At 38.1% G+C, this 22085-nt stretch overlaps 1 long non-coding RNA gene across 1 annotated transcript in view; it reads left to right on the top strand.

Annotated features, from left to right (window-relative positions):
* The first annotated feature begins 1202 nt into the window (after window positions 1-1202).
* Window positions 1203-22085, top strand: part of LOC148190050 (uncharacterized) — a 71722-nt gene continuing 50839 nt past the window's right edge. Inside the window, exon 1 of the long non-coding RNA XR_015775941.1 lies at window positions 1203-1694. This is a non-coding gene — a long non-coding RNA (uncharacterized LOC148190050). The remainder of the gene's footprint in view (window positions 1695-22085) is intronic.

Raw genomic sequence — 22085 nt, 5'->3', positions numbered from 1 at the left:
GAAGAGACAGTATCAACCCAGTGAGAGACGCAGAATCAATTTAAATTGTGTGTTTCTCATTTAGGTTCTCAGGCATAGTTTTAACAGCGAAACCAAAAATGTGAGATGCAGGTTAATATTTGACAGCAGATACTGGAGGAAGCATATAAGAAATGTTAATCTTTCTGTCAAACATGTGATGTTGAGTTGAACTGTAAAGCTTTCAGGTGTGAACATGTGAATTTGGAGCAGTTGGTGCATTTTGAAGCCACACTTAGGTCTTTATCCTATTTTTTAGTTTTGTTTTTTGCAACACATGCTGTATGTTCATTGTCCTCATTAGTTTTGCATAGACAATTTTCTGTCACTACAGACAATTAAGTTTTCTGAATCTAAATCTAAATCTGAATCCATGAGCCTTCATTTTGTTTGTGTGTGTTGAAGTATGAACCTATGGATTATTTAATTGTAATGAAGAAAAATATTATGACTAGTTACTAGTCTGGGATACAACCACTCGCAACCCCGAATTCCACCAGACAGTTTGAAAGGCATGTTTTCTTGAAAAATCTGCAAGATAACACCTTTTGTCATACCAGACCTGTAAAAACAGAAACTTAAAATTTACGACGGTTCTTTAACACATCATTTGCATTTCGCATTAGAAATTAGACTTTAGTTTACTAGATGAATTGGCTCCAATACGACCTACATTTGGTGTGAATACAAAAAAAAACAACTTTTTTTTTATGGTCGAGGGAGGGTAATCAATTAGGAAATAAACATTTGTAGCTTTGGGGAGGGCAAGATGGAAAAAAAAACCCAACTACCCAAAACATTGCAAAAATGAAAAAAGCCCTTCATCTAGCCTATAAGGACCCTAGTTGCTGGATGACCGCATTTTTGTTGTTGTTGTTGTTTGTTTTGTTTTTGTTTTCCTTATTGTTCTTGTGTCTTGTGATTGTGACTGTTTGGTTGTGTGGTTGCTTGAAGCTGTCTACATTTTGAGTCTTTTGGTTGGTACCCTCGTTTAGTTAAGTTTATGTAGCTGAAGGATGTGACCATGGTGTGCCTTTTTTTGAATGTATTGATTTATTATTCAATAAAATTCACAGGAAAAAAGGAAAAACAAAAACAATAAACACACAAACAAAAACAACAAAAAAAATCTAATTTTAGGAATTAGGACCATCTGAGGAGCGCGTGAATGCAGCACGGTGATGACAGACGAGTCACGTGACGGTGGGAGTTTTGACAGCGGAAACGACGCGAAAGTTTGACTGCAGGACGGCGTGGAAAAACAACAGACATGGATTAAAAAACGGTGGAGCAGCAGAGTGAAATTTAAAAAAAGAAAGGTCAGCAGAAACATGTTACGTTGTAAAAACAAACCGACGGTCTCGGTTGTTTTCTAAAGTCGCGCTAGTTAAAGAGCGTCGCGAGGACATTGTTAGCATGGCTAAAGAGGACAGTAGTCTCACCCACTAATGTCGAGTTCACCTTTTCCACCTGGACTTAAACCAGACCAGCAGCATCCAAGAGGGACCTGAACATCAGGTGGACACCAAGACAGAGACTTACAACCCGGCTGTGACAGCCACCTTTTCACCTGCTTCACCCCCGGAGCTCGAGTCCGACACCGACGCGGAGGCGACCGCCCAGCCGGCCAACAGTGAGCCCGAAGCGGACTGTAGAGACCAGTGTGGCGCTGACGGGTAGGAAACCAGTTCTGGAACCCTACAACTTATCTATGACAAATTACAGATCTTCTTTTATTTTCAAGCTGTTTTAGATGGCTGTTAATGTAAGATCAAATAACTAATTATTCAAATATCAATCAAGTAATTGTTTATTTATTTAATTAATTGATTATCTAATACAGGTACACTGTCACAATCAATGCTGTCTCAAATCATTGACATATCCTAGGCAAAATCCTGGCATTTAACACGTTAAAATTCTGAAAATTAATGAATAGTCAATATATATGATCAGGAATGATTTTAGTGAAACTCACTGATTTTTTAAGGAGCATTTTGTGTGCAGAGTGATACGAGTGTGTGCAAAATTAATGTAGGCTCTAAGGGTTAAATCATAGCACAGCGTCAAGGCATCTGCCCATTCAGAAATTGCCTGTTTATCCAGTTTAAGCCTTACTACATAAGTGAGTAGATAGATAAGTTTAGTTTAGTTTAGTTTTTTATTTGCACACAATTAAAATGTGTAAAATCAAGATGAAGAAAAAACAACAACAAAAAGAAAAACAAACAAAAAAACAAACAAACAAAAGCCCCCAAATTAGCATTTTACAGAAAAATACAGCAAAAGATAAATTAAAACATAGAGCAGAAAAAGTAACCAGTCAGTAAATATTAATCCAATACAAAACAGGAAGTACATAGAACATAATACAACGTGTAAAGAACAAAAGGAAATATTTAAATAAAAACACACACCGTTAAATACTTAATTACATGTAACAATGGTTTGCTTTTTACATTTTTTAAAGATGGTGATGTCTTGATAATGTGTTCTTTATCAGTCTGTATCTGTCCACCATAATGTAAGGTTGTCCATTGCTCTCATGTTGCTTGTTTTGTGTGTGTGTGTGAGTGTGTGTGTGTGTGTGTGTGTGTGTGTGTGTGTGTGTGTGTGTGTGTGTGTGTGTTCTATTGTTGCAAGGTTTTGAATCATAGTGTGTTGGTGGTTGTGGGGCAGTTTTCCATTGAGCTCCACACTGATGTGCTGATATTGTTGGCTGGGGCCAATAAAGCATTGAAGCAATTATATAGTGTAAATCCTGTATGATAGAAGATATCTACAGGTGTTCATATGTCCTTCAGGTTGTGATCCTATAAACCAGTAAGTGTAAATCCTGTACAGCCTAAACTGCAGGTGTTCCCATAATAACTAGGGCTGCACGATAATGGCCAAAATGATAGGCACAGAATATTTTATTGCACTTTAAAATTAAATCAATAAAAACGTTCACATTGAGCTACATTTTTGCTAATTAACAAATCTTTGTAAAAAAAAAAAAGACTTATAATATGCTGAATTCATTGCATTGCAAGGTTAAAAATACCGGGTTTTGGTGGAATAATCCTCGCAGGAAATACAGTGATGTCTCAGTAAAAACAAACAAACAAAGTGGAAAAAGAGCAACGGGTTCCTGAAGTGCTGCCCTCATTTGAAAACTACAGCAAAAAATAAACAAATAATTAAACATAAAATTATACTTTTATGTGGGTTGCAAAAACATTTTCTTCTGACAACTGGGCTGCAAGAAAGAGCAATATGTTACCTTTTTAATCTTTGACACACGCTTACTTTCCTCTCTGCCAAACAGCATACTCGCTCTTTTGCGCTGAACACTGGTAGTGGAAGTAATGTGTGCGCTGCTGAATTGTCTGATATGATTTATGCCAGTTTCTGGTGGCGCTGGGCTGTGGACAAATGCTGCAGTCATGTGATGTCGCAAGGTCACAGTTTCTGAGTTTGGAAGCTGTTCTTCTGACTTCGTTGTGTTGATGTGCTTTAAGGTTGTGAAGTGGGAACAACGTGGAGGCTGCAGAGAAGACGGTTCCATTTTAATGCTAAGAGTGTTTAAACAAGAGTTTGATAGCTTTCTCCAGTGTATTATATTATAAAAACATAACATATAATATATTAATTTTTATATTTAATACAAGTCACTCTACATGGACAGCAGTTAATATATTGCTTGAGTTGTTTTTCATGTGTTTTTTGCTTATTTTTTTGTTAGGTTTTGGTTTGTGCAAATTTGCTTATCCTTCTTAGCTTTGTCGGTTTGTGTGAATATGTTTGAGTTTGAGCCTCTTGGTTATCTTTATTAATTTAATTGTTAAATCAAATGTAAATGGACTAAAGTGTAATGTAAACAAATTGTCTGGAAGAGACTGAAGGAACTATTACAATAAAGGATTAAAAAAAAATACTTAATTGTCGGCAGCTCTTGTTGTAAAATAACGTCGTTATCAGTGTTATGTATTCTTGCCTGGTGTTCTTTGTAGTCAGAAGTTTGCTTGTTTGCTGCAGCTCATAGATGCGCAACTACTAAAAGAAAATGAAAGCTACTAGGAACAAAATTACAATTTTAGTGACACTGTTTCCATGTTTTCCGCCATGTCTGCTGCCCCGAAACATCATGCAAACATCAATTACAGCTTTGGAGGGCCGTTCACGTGCTTTTAACTCGTAAATATGGTATTTACGCTATTTCCGAGGAGCACATGGAGGCAGCAAAACACCTCTGTATCATTGTCAATCAGTTTAGGAAATGTTGCACTAGAAAATTATTTATACATAAAAGATTAATAAGCAGCTGTTTGGGGCTGGAACTGTTTTCTCCGGGGTTTTGTCATTTTGGAAGTTCAGGCTTTATTGCTTGAATGCCGTCACTATTGCAGCCTCACAGCACGACTCCTCATGTCGTGGCGTTGGTTAAAAAAAACGAGATTCCCTGTCAAGCTCATTATACCTGCAATCTGCCATCAGCTCACTTCCACTGTTTTCTCTGTTTCTTTGTCTCTACCTTTTCTCATGTCTTCCTGTCTTCTTGTCTCTTTATCTGTCCATCTACATCAGCACGGGCCGGCTAAGTGAAATGTTCTGTTTCTTCCTTCACTCATTTTCCCCTCCGTGCTACTTCCTGCTGTTTCCCCCTCCTTTTGCTCGTGGCCCTTGCATCAATAATTCACAGTCCCCTGTAGAGACAACCGCCTGGTGGACTGATTAAACATGAGAGAGAGAGAAAGACGAAGAGAGATTGCCGAGGTGCGAGGGAGATGCAGGGGAGCGGGAATAATGGCGTGGAAGATGAATCAGTGTTTCAAACTTTGAAATGCACTAAATACAGACTGGAGATATGCAAGTGAGAAGGAATGAGTACGGGGTCGATGCCACAAGACATCCAAACCATCTTTAGGAGGACATTTTTATGACGTTAGTCTGGACATTTTTTAAGGGGCTCCTTTAGGGTGCAGACTTAGGTTTAGGATGAACTTTAACCCTTTTAAACCTGAATAAATTGGCTTGATTTCTTTAAAAAAGGTGGAAAGAAAGCAATAAGTAACTACGGCTGCCCCCTGAAGGTTTGAGGCTCGAGGCGTCCGTTGGACACCATCAGGCGACTAAGATTACTTCAAGTCGAGCCATCAACTTTTTCTGTGCAGTGTACTTCTGGGATGTCTTGATCTCTTGATTTTGCTGCGGAGTGAGTGCTCTTCACTTTCACACAAAGCGAGGCCATACTGGAAAAGAAATGTTGGTGCACATTTGCCATCCGTTGTTAGTGCTGTTAAGTTGTTTATTATATTTCAGAAATGCTGCAATGTCTAGCGGAGCGTGTTCAGACTTTAAAACTTAAACAAAACAAATGGTGGAAGATTCCTATTGATCAGCCAAATATTATTCAACTGGCATAATTCTGAGTCTGTTACAGCCCTAAACTTAATGATAAATCTTAGCACGTTATGAGGAAAAAGTTAAAAAGAAAAGAAAAATGAAAGAAAAAATGGCACAAAAGAGAAATGTAAAAGTTAACAAGCAATCAGCAATTAACTTAAAATTAGCAAAAAAAAAAAAGATTTAAGGTGAGAGAGTGAGAGAGACAGACAGATAGAGAGAGATAAAGAGAGAATTCTTCAAAAAATATATTAACAAATTACCATTTGGAAAATGTCCATAAAATCATTATGATAATATTTTTTTAGTTTGGAAATACAGTAATATATTATCATGTGTATGTATGTGTGTAAGGTAATTTTACATTTGTAAAATGAAAATAACATTTTCTGTACATTTTCCCCAAATTTCTTTATTTTTTATAATTTTTTTTAAGTAAATCCCTCTCTCTCTCTCTCTCTTTAGGGTAATTCTCTTGCTCCCTTTTTTATAATTTATTGCAATTTGCAGGACATTTTGTGCCAATTTTGCCGGTTGCCTGTTTTGAAAGATATCAAACCAATATGCTGATGTTTCAAAGGTGTAAATGCTTGTGAAAGATGTCTGAACACAGCACAAGTAAAGTTATGTCTATCCTGGTCTCAAAGGGTTAAGGTGTCAGGTGAATCAGAGGTGAAGGCTTCTGTTAATGTAAATTTCCTGGAGGGTACAAATACAATCTGTGTGCGTGCACGCCTCAATCTGTGCTCAACGCAGCCATCCAGAAAGCCCAATATTATCCCCGTCACCAAGTGGGCGTGGGCAGCATAACTCAGCCATCTCTGATTTACACAACCTCGCTAATGTACCATCGTTAGGTGAAGGAAGCATCGCATTAATATTGTCTCCTCTCTTTAAATCTGTCTCTTCCTCTCCTTCCCATTTGCCAAGCACTCACCCATGAAGGAGCTACCTTGAATGTTGGAGTGCAGTTAGTTCTGTTCTTTACTTTCTCTGATTGTGATAACTTTTGTTGGCGTAAACTCTCGTAGACAGACAACTTTACACTGATTATGTTAAGATTGCATGGACGGTAGCTTATATTCTGAACATTTGTGTGAGTAAAATACCATGCAGCAAAAATCTGTTATTTTGAAAGTGAATTTCAATTGTCAGAGGACTTTCTTCTATTAATATTTACTATTTTTGTTTGTCATGTTTTCCCATGTGTGATGGGCTATTTCAAGGGTAAAAATGAAAATTTTATTCATACATCTCATGAATAAATGATTGAGCACCGATATTTTCACCACTCACACAGAATAACAGATTTATTTAATTGGGCAGTGGTCTTTTCAATATATTCATAGAACTGACTGTGAAATCAGATTTTTTAAAGAAGTGTTTATGCATCCAGAAAAAATGGCATATCAGTGTTCAGTGTTCTGGAAATTTATTTTCTGTAAAAAACACATTTTTTAAAATGTTTTCATAACGGTAGTGTATTCAGCTTTATTACTATAGCATATAGTAGAAGTACCCGCTTTATTACTTTATTGTAACTGCAGTTCATTCAATTATTTTGCATTTTAGTTGTTAAATATAAAAAGAAAATTATATATAAATATAAATTTATAAATAAGTAAATTGTGTTTCATGATACAGCCTTACAATAATGGGATATTAATTTTAAAGCCATATCGCCCAGCTCCTGGCCGATATGGCTGACGCTGCTGCGGAGTGAAAGAGAAAGTCGGGGATGTTACTGATGCTGACCGATCCGCTCCGCTCTCTTTCTCCACCAGTGTCTCCGCTAGTGTCCACTCCGCTAACTTTCTTCGCCGGTTTCTGCTGGGCTGGTGTCTCCATCAGTGTCTGCTCTGCTCTCATTCTCCGCAGGCGTCTCAGCCAGTGTCCACTCCGCTCTCATTCTCTGCCTGTATCTCCGCTGGTGTCTTCGCCGGTGTCAACAAATGTCCGCTCCGCTCTCTTTTTTTCCGTCGGTGTCTCCGCCAGTGTCCACTCCGCTCTCATTCTCCGCCTGTGTCTCCGCCGATGTCAACAAATGTCAGCTCCGCTGTCTTTGTCCACCGATGTCTCCAAATGTCCTCTCCACTCTCATTCTCTGCCAGTGTTTCCACCAGTGTCTCCGAATGTCCGGTCCAGCCTTATTCTCCGCCAGTGTCTCCTAATGTCCACTCTGCTCTCATCCTCCACCGGTGTGACTGCCGGTGTCTCCGATTGTCCTCTCCGTTCTCATTCCCCGCCGGTGTGTCAGCTGGTGTGTCCGCCGGTGTCTCTGACTGTCTGCTCCACTCTCATTCTTCGCTGTCTCCCCCCTCCCTCCTTCTGCTCTGTGTGTGATGGGGACATGATGAGAGGACATGCTGGACGCGGTTTGAGTTCAGTTGTAGTGAGTTTCCAGCTCGGTTCTGCTGAAAGAATAAACTGATATCTGATGTTTGATTCCTTCCAACAACAAGCAGAACAACATGTAAATCTGCAGAGATCACAACAAAGCCGTTACTCAGGGACTGTTCTGTAGCTGCTGCTTCCTGACATTTTAGGGAATGTTCCTCTCTATAGTTCCACTATAACACAATATTATTTTCGGCATTATTTTTGTACAATTCATGTTGAAATAAGAAAATAAGTGGGGGAAAAAACCCAAATATAAAATGATTCTTGAAAATGACTTAATTATACAAAAATGTGATTTTCCTAGCATTTGATCTGAAATGTAATTGTTTTAATGAAAATACACAAATTAATTTCATCTGTACTCACCACATCTCAGCCTTTCATACCCTCAGGTAATAAAAACAAACAAAAAGAAATTATCGGTTATCTGTATGTTATTGGCCTTGAGAAGCTGGAAATTATAGGTTTATCAGTATCGTTGAAATAATCACTATCGTGCATCACTGAGCGTAACTTAACCACTAGTTGCACAGCAATACTGTCACCGCATAGTATATAATGTATGCATGGGTAAATGCCATATTGCTCTTAATGGCAGAGGAACTCTGTCTCTGGGAGCGTGGCAGCAGGCAATAAATGCAGCTCTGATTGGGGATGATAGAAGACTCCACCATTTAATGAGGGCTTTAAAACATACCACCTGCTTAAGAGGCTCTGAGGCGAAGCTGAGGGATTAATATTTATGTGTGGTGCATTGAAATCTGTGGCGGATGATAGAAGGCTCTGTTTTCATGAAGTCTTCCCCTCTGCTTCTCAGATTTGCCTCCGTGACTGTTAATAATTCAGCGGCGCTCGCGACTTTAGTCACACAACCACACACCTGTCTTAAATTACTTGAAATGCATCCGCCTGCATTGTAACACAGTGATGTGATAACACATTCAGCTTACTCTCTCTATCACTCACTCCCTCTCACGCACTCTGCGGAGTTGAGCAATTAACAAAAATATATTGTCACACATGCAAAGTTATACTGTCGAGCCCACTTTTACATGACGGTGGGAAGTCATTGGCCCTTAATGATTCCTGCCAATGCCTCAGGCTGCATATATATTAATGTCATATTAGGAGGAAATGGAAAGAATTCACCCAAGGGGGCTGAATATTTCAATTTATTTATGGGCCTGTGAGAATAGTAATACACTGCATTTGACATAGAAACATTATAAGCTGATGCTTGAGGCAGGTGTAGTGTGTGTTTTCCTGTGTGTGCATACTTTTGAGTGTGTGTACATCTCCATTTTGGTGTGTGTTTGTGTGTTTGGAGGGGAAACCGTAATTGAATTTGATGCGCAGTAATAAATTGAAAGTATGCAATCATTTAGATCTGACGTCCTGAACTTTTTTGGCTTGTTACTTGTTAAAATAAAGCAATGTGCATGTTAAGCCTTGTAAGAATCTTGTATACGTTACACAGAGTTCAAGTGATTTAAAAGAAATGTATAAAAAAGTTTTCACTAGAAAAAGTGTCAAAAATGAGTTCAGTGCAGCAGATGTTTTTTTTTTTACTATCTCAATAAAATTATCTGCGACCCTGTAGTTTTATATCTTCTAACCCCGTTGGTGGGAAACCACAGCGATTGGTTAAATTATGGTCTCTGAGTTGAAAGTGTTTATATGTATCTGTGTTTGAATCGGTGCATGTACGTTAGGCGATGAGTGTATTTGAATGGTTTATGTGTGTTTGCATTTTGCTTTGATGTATTATTGAATAACTCCCTCAGACAGTTATGGCTGCAGAGTACTGCTGTGAGTCACTCCCTCATCAATAATGAGTTTGTGAGGTCATCACTGTGTCGATGCTGTACGACTCCGGGGTCTTATTGATAGCAGATAGATGAAAGCTGTTTAAAATGCAGGTAGGAGGATAGAGAGCAAAAAATCTGTTTTTTTTCCCTAAATAAGGCCAAGGATAAAAAGAAATATACATAAAACATCACAGAATTATTGGGTGAGTGGGAAAAAAACAGGTTTTACATCTGCTGAAAAACATGTTTGACTCTAAAGTTTGTATAAAATAAGTTTTTTTTAGGTATTGTTTTTACTGTTTTAAGATCTCAGTCATTTTTTTAATTGTTTTTTTTATTGAAATCAAAATTGGTGAACATCAAACAGCACAGTATACCTTCATCAGTCTCGTTTTCTATTTTAACATGAGGCGGAAAAAATAAAATCAAAAATAAAAAAGTGAATATTGCAAAATCATTCATACAGGCATCATCCACGCCAATAGTATATTTTTCTGAAGAGAAGAAACAATCAAACAAAAAAATACAAAAAAAACAATACACAAAAAACAATAAACAAACAAACAAACGAAAGAAAAAACAGACAAACAGACAAAAAGTTATTAAAAACTAAAGAAATTAATACAATTCTAATAATTTAAAAGAAGGTCTGGCTGCATACATGTAAAACCTCAGTAAGTTTTAAAACAAAAAAAACCCAAACTGTTTATTTTTGTTTTGTTGATATTATTGTTTTTGTTATACTTTCAAATATGACTTACCTGACGTTTTGAATATAAGATCACAACCTCACAAATATCACAATATTTTTGAATAAATGCCTATATCAATTTTATGACTATTATTTTATTGTAGGTTTGGTTATTTGTGCTTTAACAAAATATTTACGCAGTGAGATTTTCAACAAATAACATCAATTTTGTGGATATAAAGACTAAGTGGGTAAACACCAATAACAGAACATGCTAAAATAAATGTGAGTGAATGATGATCCCAACAACTAGGACAGCTACTCAGGACGTGAATTAATTCATTTTAATCTGTGTGAACTGAACTTCGAGCTCGCTCTTGTGAAGTGTGAACACTGCAGCACGCTCTTTCACTCTCCCCTCTGGCAGGTTTTCACCCCACATTCGCAACAGCTTTTAACACTTTTGACTTCAGACCTGCTTAGACGACACATTGCCCTCTGTGGAGCTTGGCAAAAAGTATTCCTAGTTCGTGCAGAGTTCCTCCTGCACCGGCATGGGGTCTCTGCACTGGATGCAAATTATGTGCTGTAGAATTTTCAATATAATTCATTGTACCACATTTTTACCCAGAATTTACCCAGTCCTGTCCACATTAAACTTGCTTGATATTCCCAAGTCACCTTGCAGATTGTTCCACTCTGACAAGTGATATTTCAACAGTGCACACATGACTCATGTTCAAGGAATGAGACATGCCTTTATCATGTAAATCTTTTGAACATCTGTGATCACAGTTTTCCGCAGATGCAGATAAAGACAGTGTTTCCTTGTCATGTTCAGTGTCATTTTTGTTCTGAACAAAGAACATATTTCATTTCGATTTCGTGCTGCATGAAGCTGACAGCCAAGTCAAAACATTCTGATGCAATCGAAAAACAATTTTTATCTCTGATGTTTTGAATGTTGTGTCAAAATTACAGGTTCTGACACATTCCTCTACAAAAAAAAGCAAAAAACAAAACAAAAGTCAGTGTCAAGCAGAGACATACTGTCCTGCTGGATGCTGCTGACTGATGTGACAGAACTCTGGCTCAGAATAACACATTTGTCAATGCTTTTATGCCTCAACCTGCATAATTTCCTGTTCTTTCAAAGGGATCCAATACAAATCTAAAATGTTCAAAAGCACCAAATTACATATTATACTTTTGGTGCTTTAACCCTTTGAGACCTGGAATGAGATGAGTGTCATTGTCCTGCGTTCTGACGCCTTTTACAAGCTGTTTAATTTTTTGACACCTTAGCAAATTGGTTTGATGTATTTTGGGGGAGGAAGACATCGGCAAAAAGGCAATAACCAGCTTGGCACAAAATGTACTGCAAATTGCAAGAAATTAGTAAAAGGTGACAAGAAAATGACTTGAGAATTAGTTTTAAAAAAGTGTAGGTTATTAGAAAATGATTTAAAAAAGAGAGAAAAATGTCCAAAGAACTATATTTTTTAACTATTTAATTTTATATTAGATTATGTTACAGAAAAGAAACTATATGTGATATTTTTCTTAATTTTCTGCACTTTTTTCAGGTAATATTATTTTTTTGTGTGCTTATTTTCAGGCAGTTTTCTCGTGACTTTTTCACTAATTTCTTTTGCTGATTTTTGGGCCATGTCTTGTTAAGTTGCTCGTGCATTCTTGACATAGTTTTGAAAGAAATCAAAACCAATATGCATGCAACATTTTAAAGGGTTAATTGCAGCTTCTCTGCTTACCCAAAGGTGCACAGTGTCAACAACTCACTCTTTTGAGTGACTGTATTGTGACTGTTTACTCCATGTGTCCATGTCGGCCTTCTCCATACTCCTCTGGCTTATTAGTTCTGGTTTCCCAGACTGTGTTAGTGCTGTAGATTGCACCAGTGAGAGTCAAACATAACTCCCTGAAATAGGGGAACTGAAGGCTGGATGTTTGCAGTTGGTTGGAGAGTTACAGTAAAAAGCACACCGTCAATAATCAGAAGTGCCTGTTTGGTAATCTGTTTTATCCAATGAACTTGGCAGTGCAAATCATATCTCTCTTCAAATTGACATAAATCTGTATATAGGCTCCTGGGAGCTACTCCCTACAGCAGAAATGTCACCGTTGGGCAATCAGCAAATAAAAATAAACTACTTTTATCAGTCTAATCTGTATGCCTGCAGGCAGCAGCAACAAGTCTCCAATCTTTCTTAATCAGATGTCACGTAGTAGATTCATTTTATTTGCCATTATTTCATTCTGATGTTTTCATTGCCAGTAATTCCTCTTTGGACAGAGACAGTGACAAATGTATTCTTTAAAGCAGAATGAAAAGTCACTACTAAGATCAGATTGTTTGTCTGATTGTTCTGTTTTTGTTGTCATAAAATGTGACATAAATATGGCGTTTGCAGTCTCACATAATGTTGGATTTTGAAGTTTGGAGTCATTTGCATTGCATATTAAGTTTTCTGTTGAAGCTTTAAGAGCAGGGAGGATAACAAACCTCCCAGCTTTAAGGTTCTTCACCTCAGTATCAGCTGTAAGCCCAGTGTACACTGTGCTATTATACGATAACCATTGTGACAGAAACATGGCGATATCGTTGGTCGTGGCTCTAAAACAGTGGTCCTACATTGCACAGTGAGAGGCTCAAGGATGGCCGTTGTCATGGTCGTGCACTCAAAGACAGCCTGGGATAAAATTCTGACAGTGTCAGAAATTTGGGATGAGAATCTCCCTGTGTGACTGCTGGATGGATGACGCATACAGACGTCATTTTTTTTGTGCACATTGATGTTGATTGACGAATGTCTTAGCCTACGAATCATAGGTGATGTCATGTCGCACAGTTTGCATACTTCAAACTTGACGTCTTACCCAAGTGTAACTTGCACTAAACTTGTAAGATTGCAAAAACCTTACAGTCTGCAGGAGGCTGTAGGTTGAGTGTGATTTCCATCTGAAACCAGTCATGATTTAAAAATTTGGTTTCTGTGATTTATGGAGCTAGGAAGTGACTGTATGTTAGTGCTGTCAAGGGAAACTATAATGTATAGCCTGCAGCTATGGGACACATTTTTTTAAAACATAACAATTGACTTTTAACTTTAAATTTTCAAGATTTATATCTCCCCGTTGCAAACAAACAAACAAACAAAAATAATTCAGACAGAATAGAACATGTGTCTGCCACTGCATTGTTTCCTCCGACTATCTTGCAGTCTCATCAGAGAATCTCTTTTGTACACCACAGGACCATTTTGGAAGTGTATGAAATCCATTCAGATTTCAGATCTGAATCCCTGAATAATGTATGCCTACACAGACTGAAAATGGTGTTTGACCAAAAACTTCTTGCCTCTGTGCGCTCTTTGTGTCATGATGAAGACAGAGATGGACTTCGATGAAATTCAGAAACAAATTATAACTAAAAAGGAGTATATTCTGGCTGTAGGACAGCTAATAGTCACATTTTACATTTCAATTATCTGATCAAAGAAGTAGTTAATGATAATAATAATATCTCTCTCGCATAATACTGAAGCTCAGTCACACATGGTGTCTCTGTCGTTTGACGCAGGGTCTCTCTCCACCTGACGGTGAAGCCATGAAGCTCCAATTATTCGCTGTTCTGGAGTCCAGAAAATGTTATTTAGGACAGCCCTTCCAGAGTCTCATTTAGCTGTTTGTAAGCAACTGTCTTTTTTAAGATACATACAAGCTTCGCATTTCTCAAGTGGGGTATTTACTGATGTTTTTTTTTTTTTTTTCATATATAGAAATTTGAAAGTCTCAAGCTTGCTGACTCATTTATGGGGAACTCTAAAGCTGCACTTTCTGGTGTAAAAACAATTGCCAATAATAGCTTTAAAAAACAATCTGATATGATCTGAAATCAGGGAGAAATTAATGACATCGGCAACAAAGATTACAATCTTCCCTGAAGTTAGCATGCAGCTGCGTGTAGCAGTGTTGAGTACATACTGCAAACATTTTGAGTATTGTGCAAGAAGCAGATGACCATATGAAGAAGTCCCCCATGGTCTCATGTCATTTGTAGAAAAAACGAACATCTGACATTTTAAAATGATGTGACAGAAACTAAAAGCATAGAGGGTCCCCTTTAAACTCTCTACGAGTGGTAAAAGAAAAAAAATCTGGAAGCAGACTAAGCAATCTCAAGGAATATCAACATCTGGCAAATGTTTATGGGAAGAAATTTATGCCTCAGTGACACTAATTCTTCAAGACATACAAAGTGGTCCCTCTGAGACATTTCAAGATGTTTTTAGTGTCATTATATCTTAGCAACAATGAGTTTTGGAAACTTGCACCGATTTTTCTCCACTTATAATTTGCACAATTGAAAGTGATTTTCAGAAAAGTTTAATTGATGGTCCAGATGTTGAGTTGTTCTCATTGTTTGTTACTCAAATTAAAAGCAGACAGAAGAAAATCTATTTGGACTGTTGGTGAGCCGGGGATAAAAAGACTGTTTTCAGATTATTTCTGCTGTGCCATGTAGCATTTTTGAGGCATCTAGTCAATATCAGAGAAGAGTGATGTCCTCTAAATGCAGGGAAAAGGTGTAATTAATTTTTCAAACAATAGGGAGGCATAATTTTTCTCTCAGATATTGGGACGGCTGTCACAGCATCAACACAAGCCAAAAAAGACTAAATCCAGGGACGGATACATCAGAATAGAGAGGCAGTACTTTAATGATCAGGTCACAGGTTTGATCCCATAAAGGAGCTAATGAGTACAAAACTGCTACAAGATCTCTTGTTAAAGTGTCCTTGTTAAGGAGAAAGACACCAAACCTCTTCAATACTTACTCACTGAATAAGGCTGCCAAATTAGAGCTGGCTTTTGGAGGTGGACTTAAGGCGAGACTCTTCACTGTGAAGGGTTTCACTGTGAGGCAGTGAAATGTGCCACTAGTCCTAATCTGAGCCCCTTTAGTGGGATCTTGAACCAACGTTTGTCTCATTTTGACAAATGAGCTCTATGCCGTGACTTTAGATAATCTGACCAGTGTCTGCTGTAGTTTAAATTTAACATTTAATTAGGAGAACTTCTTTCAAAGAATACCAAAGAGTATTATTTATTTTCATCCAGTAAGTTTAAAATTGGTGGTTTAAGAAAAGAGTGGTCAAAACTGATGGTGCAGATGATGGTCAAGCTCCAAAAACCCTGAAACTTACACTTACACAGTATAGCTTAATATTATCTTCCATAATACTTTCACTACCAATGCAACACCATAGACTGTATGAAAATAATGAGCGCAATCACAGTGACAGAACTTATTGGTTTTTCGGCTCCCATTTTGAAGAACTGGGTTAAGCTTTTTGGCCGTCACTATCTTTGATATCTGGATATCTATTTCCTAGCTTTCTGAGCTCTAATCCATTTACATTATGTGTATCCACTGAAGTACTACATAGGTATTGGTATCGCTTAAAGGGTATTAATATTGGCATCATGATTTTTTTTCATCAACATGGTTATTGACTTTCAATTTAGAAATCTTGACACAGACATTCAAACACTCGAACATGGTGGCCACAAGATCACATTCAACAAAAGCATAAGACCATGAGTGCTCAGTCAAATAATGCAAGTAAGTCAATGAAAGTGTAGCAGATCAACATGATCAAGCAAGGGGGGAAAAATTATTCTGCTCCAGGTTCATTCATTAGGTGAGACAAGTCATTATTGCCCATAGTTTTCCACATTAAGGCAGTCACCCTCTTTGTAGTAAACACATATTCAGAAAAATTTGTTCATGATGTTTTATGTTATGCCCCTCTGGGTAAAGGCCAAGTAAAAAAAAATTGGATCCAGTTCTAGTCTAATCGATAAAATTTCCTGAATTGTTTATGTAACTTCTTTCCAAAGCTCCTCAACCCTCAGGCATGACCGAAAGCAATGGAAAAGTGTACCCTTATCTTCACCGCATCTAGCACATCAATCAGCTATATTGCTATTAAATTTATTTAATTTTTCAGGTGTAATATACACTCTCATCAACCAATTGAATTGTGCATTATGATTTTTTAAAGTGACACACAGCCATAAACAAGCATGATAATGTCAGAATTGACGTAGAGATTTTGACAGCGCTGGATAACAGAGGTGATGAGGGAAAGTAGGACAGCAGCAAAAAAGTTGACATTCACCCCCAGAGATATAAAGATACAACCTGAGGACAGAGTTCTTACTTTTTCAACTTTTGCCAGAGGTTTATTTAATTAACTACTGCATATATTATTCATGGCTTGGTTTTGGCTGTTAACTTCAACAGAGTTAATTTGGCAGCAATTTAACAAAAAGTATATAGGCACAACATCCTCTTCATAGTTACTTCAGAGTCAACATCAACATAATAATGACATAAATCGTAAGCTCCATTTTTGAGACGTTTATTCCTTCTACAAGAGACGTAGGGAACCGAGAAGCTCTGAATGACTGGAATCAACTTGTTTTTTTAAGAATTATTGTTTTTGGTGCGGAAAGACTATAAGCACAGAAATCTGATTTGATAGCCAGGAGAGTCAGCAGTATGGCCTTAAGAGGAGAGACATGAGATAGAAAAAGAACAAGATTATATGTATTTTATCAAACCGTTAGGCGACATTTGGTGTCATTTTACCCCAAACAAGTCCAAAGAATCCATACTTGTCACCAGTGCTAACTAACAGCAGCCAAACCAGCCTTCATGTAAAATGTAAAAATGTAAGATTCCTCAGTGACGGCCTGAGATGATGCAGATGCCTCCACATCATTATGCCATCAGGCCCCCTGAGGCATTAGTGAAGCACACCTGGTGAACTGCTTTGCCAAGGCAGGTCTAATGTAGCTGGCTGGCTTCCACTTGTCTTTCACTTCTCCTCTGTGCCCCCAGGGCTGAAAGAGGTTCACCAGGCCCCCGGGCAGCACTTGTAGTCCAGGCAGGAGGCGATATCCCACAGCTTCGTCTCCATCCTCACACACTTGCTCCTGGCTGGTAAACACAGAGCCACACAGAAACCCTGATGAGAAAAAAAGACAGGGAATGAAAATAAACTGCCAACAGAAATGTGCTTGGATACTTTTTAAGCCACAAAATGTTTTTCATTTATGCAGTTTTTGGCTACTGGGCACCTTCACAGGAGTTATTGGAGGTTTGATTCTTCTTTCAAGGACCCCTAAGGTCAGTTGGAATAAAGTGGATCCACCAACCATTTGATTTGAAGATAACAAAGTCATTATTTTTTGCACAATACATCCCCTCTGGACACACTCAAATGCATTGCAGGATTATTGCTTTTGGGAGTAATCTGGACAATAGGGAGGTCTGAAGTACGTCTGCAACAACAAATCTATTAAATGGATGAAAATCTATTAGAAACATAGTTGGCAACATGTGTAACGATACATCAATCTGGATTGATTTATTGCTTCAGTGATCAAGGATCCGTTATCACTGATGCAAAGTGAAAATTATTCTGCACTTTCTGTGGCACCACTTCCATCCAAGCACTCCGTCTTCCGAAAAAGAAAGAAAAAATGACGATATTTACTGATATTATCTTATATTGATCACCGGCCCCTGAATTGTATGAAATTACTTGTATAATGGCAGACTTCTCAACATCAGTAAATCTTATATCGTCCAAAAAAATCACAATATCGTATTGCGATTAAAATTGGGATTTTCAATCCAACTGTCAACAAATGTCATCATTGATTAGTTGACTTTATGTTATGATGCAAAGCACCGGCTGTGGCAACATCTCCAAAGGTGGGAGCAGCCAAGTCATGAAATCAAACTCAATTTTTATAGCATCCAATAACAAAGAAATGAACATGAACTAGCCTACCTAAAATGACAGAAAAAATGTATCTGCTGTGTGCTTTGAGGTTGTAGTTTGGCCCGTGTCACTAACATGGAGGAGGCAGATAGGCCACAAGGGGTGACAGAGGTGTTCTGGCATGTCGTCTATCTTTATATACAGTCTATGGTCAAAACGGACGCAGATCTGCCGGAGACTGAGGATTCATTTAGCGCTAATTAACTGAAAATAGGCTGAGGAGTTTTTGGAAATTTTCATTTCATTAGTCAGAGACTCTTTTACTGTTTCACAACAGAAACTTGAGCAATATCTGATGATCAGATATATGCATGCATCAGTAATGTTCATGTAATTAAATTTTTTTTTTAAAATTGTAGTCGCCTCGTCCATAATTCTCTTGATCTAGCAAACGTTGCATTTTATTAGCAAGTTGTTTGATAGAGCGTTGTACAAGAAGATGAGGAATAAGTTATTTTATTAAAAAACTAAAATGCTGGAAATAATAAAATGTATTAGTTTTTAATCTGATCAATAATGATTAATCAAAGTAACAATCGTAAGATTAATCAATCAACAATAAAGCTGTCGGTTGCAGCCCTATACTGAAGAGAACCGTTTTTTAAATACCCCACAATCCTATTCAGAGATCTAAAGAGTTCTGACGCGTAATTTTTCACATACTGAGAAGTTATTCATCTCTAAAAGATACACAGGCAGGACATTTAAATAAGACAAGTGAAATCATCTAAAATTCAGAAACAGTTTACCCAAATAAAGATCATGTCGATCTAATATACAGCTTGACTGATGTGCAATTTGTCTGCAAAATATTGCTCATGACAGCAGGCGAAAACCTGGAGATTACTTTCTCATTGATAAAAGTGACAGACCGAAGAGCATCCAACCAACAGCCAGGCATGAAGGGTGGGGGAGGGTGGTGCGGGGCAGAATCTAACCGTGTGATCAAGGATGGAAACTAACACCTTTCACACATTGTCTTTAACCTGTAGATTACAGTTCCTCTCATGCAGTGACAAAAACACCTGCACTCATCATGGTGAGGGTGTCGAAGGTGTGAAACCTCTAACCGACTGGTCTCACAGGCAGTAACTCAGCACTTCTGCTTTACAAACAGCTCATGTCTTATTCATCTCTTAGTTTACCAAGCGAAAGAATCTCAGAGGAAGAGCTCTCGCCTCCAAAATGAGTTTATTTATTAATCTAGAATCAACCGGAGACAAACTGCAGCGAACATCCACTGCTGTCAGCAGAGTCGACTGCACCTATTAGTGTGATTATTAATGACTCCTGAAGAGCTTTTCACAGTCAGCAGTTCCTACACATCACAGAAAGAAATGTGTGCGCGATTTATTTAGAGCTTTTATCCACTCATTCACATTTACACCGACACATTACCTATTTAATAACTCTTATGCTGATCATACGTAGCAGTTCAGTCAGTCACAAATGATCAATGAATGTGGTTGATTGATTAAAAATCAAATAAGAGTAAATAATTGTGATTGAATAAGACTAATAACTCTTCATTAAATGCAACTAATATCTAATTTAATGGGAACTAATCACTATAACTCAGGTTTTAACTACTTATTGACATGCTTTATCAGACTTTACCTCAGTTGATAATGCATCATCTAAGTGCTGATGATTGAGTCTGCTCTCAATTATTTCTTTAATGAGTAGTTATTATGACCTTTAGAAAGGCCAGATGTTATTTCAATACTCCGATCTTTGCAGGGAGTGGTGTGAACTGCAGTTCAGTAATCTGTCAGTTCTGTGTAACAGTTGTCCTTTGGATGGCACTGAATATATCTACGAGCCATCCGCCCACACACACAAACACACACCTGTAATGAGGTCTCCTCTGACAGTGCAGAGGTCTGGCCTTCTGTCCCACGCTGGACTGGATGGCATTTACTTAAAGGCTCAGATCAAAACAGATCAATAGCTGTGACCAATGAAAGGAGTGAGAATTAACCATCTTTTAACATCATAAAATGAATTCAGGACTTTAAGAGCTGCTAAAACTCGTTCACCGTTAAACCAGCCCTGCGATAAATCCAACCTTCGTGAAGGTTATAAAGTTCAGTTTTCGTTTAAACTGTCTTTAGAAGGTGGTTGTTTTGGAGGCTGCAGTTTGTCGCTCTGTTGAATTGCACTGCGTTACAGTAAGAGGTGTGTCCAATATATAGGGTAACCTTATCAATATACATTTATCGGTTGGACAGTGACACCTGCAATTGTTAATTTTTAATTTTTTCCCTGATGTATTTAAATAAGATTTGGCTTCAGATCCCTCGATTGGAAAAGATTTTAGTTTTCAGATATGATTAAGACCAGAATTCTCCAGTTGTCACCTACAGCTGAGGAGATAAACGTCTCACTCTTTCTGTTGATTTTTTTGCCACGGAGCAGATCAAATTGGAGTTACATGAAAGCTTGAGCGTTTCATACAGACGCTGTAGGGTAACGTGTGTTGGTGACAGAGGCCGAGGGCCACTGACCAGGCTGCTGTATTTTCATGCCCTGGGAATGAGAACGGTATGAATCGGCACACTCCTTCATACCTGTCTGATCTCTTTAAACCCTGCATCCCATCCTGTGCTCTGAAAGTACAGGGCTCCTGTCTGTCCCAAGAGTCAAAAAGACCTTAGAAGGCTGGAGGGTCTTTTCCTATCGTGCCCCGTTCCTCTTGAACAACCTTCCTGTTGACATCACTCTGACTCCAAACTTTTTCTCTTAACCTTCAGGTTTATCTGCTTTTTCTTTGCTTATTTCGAAAGTGTTCCTTCTGGTGCGTCAGTCTCAGTCTCAATGAATCATTAAGCCTTTTACTATAGTCCATGTTTGTCCTGCAGACAGGGATACTGTAGTCCTTTTTAAAAAAAACACTGAATCTCTCTAACTCTCTGTTTATTTGTGTCCCACAAGCACTTGAGCGTCCAAGCTGTGTGTTCATTTTTCTCTCTCTCTCTTTCTCACTGTCTTTTTTTCTCCTTGTCCTCTCTGTTCATTCGGGCTTCTCTGTGCCAGACCATTGAGCACCCAGGGACCCTCTCTCTCTCCACAGGCTTTTGGTGCCTCATTCTAGATGTTTTGGATCTGGATCTTTGTCCTCCTGGAGCCTCTCCTCTGGTCTCTCTATTCCTCTGTGTGCTTGTTTTCTTTCTCCTTCTTCTTCCTTTCTCTTTTATATTATAATAAATTGGAATATTCAGTTCTTAAACTCTCCAAATTATAAACCACATCTAATAAGCTTAAAAATCTCACAAGTCATCCACTTTGAGTTTGTCTGTTTAATTATAGCCTCCTTCATTGAAGAAACAGCATCAAGTGCAGCTATAAAATGCCCTTTAAAAACAGTCCAAGTCTTATCAGCATCAGAGCTGCCCAAAACATCAGACCAGTCCTTTTCACAAAGCCTGCGCTCAAATCCCTCAGCTCGGTTATGTTTTGTAGATCTGAACCTAACAGAGCGGTGATTTCTAGGATATCTTTTGAGTACAATTCACCACTTCATGATCACTAAAGCAATATCAAGGACTGCTGATTGGCAGATCCTTTCACAGTCTGAGGCCAATATCAGATCAAATATAGACCGGCTGTTAACAGAAACTCCTTTAGCTTCTAGGGGCTGAAATCAAACAAACTATTTTTCTGAGTTGAAAAATGTTTAACTTTCGACAAAATGGTGGGCTTGTCACTGTCATCAGCCATCCAATCACAGTGGAGAAGGGGTGCGTCCAGCCATCACAGAGGACAAGTGCTGAACAACATGAGCCGTTTCCAACTGAGAAAAAGCAGGCTTTTTTGGACACAAGGTCTTAACACCTGTGATCGTCCGAACAAATTCTCACTGGTCGGACAATCACAAGAGCACAATGACCAAACAATTGA

This window comes from Plectropomus leopardus, chromosome 3 (genome assembly GCF_026936395.1).
Source record: "Plectropomus leopardus strain MGB_pleo_1.0 chromosome 3, ASM2693639v1, whole genome shotgun sequence".
NCBI classification, from domain to species: Eukaryota; Metazoa; Chordata; class Actinopteri; order Perciformes; family Serranidae; genus Plectropomus; species Plectropomus leopardus.
The sequence above is the reverse complement of the archived record's forward strand: the minus strand, read 5'-3'. Positions and strand labels throughout refer to the sequence as shown.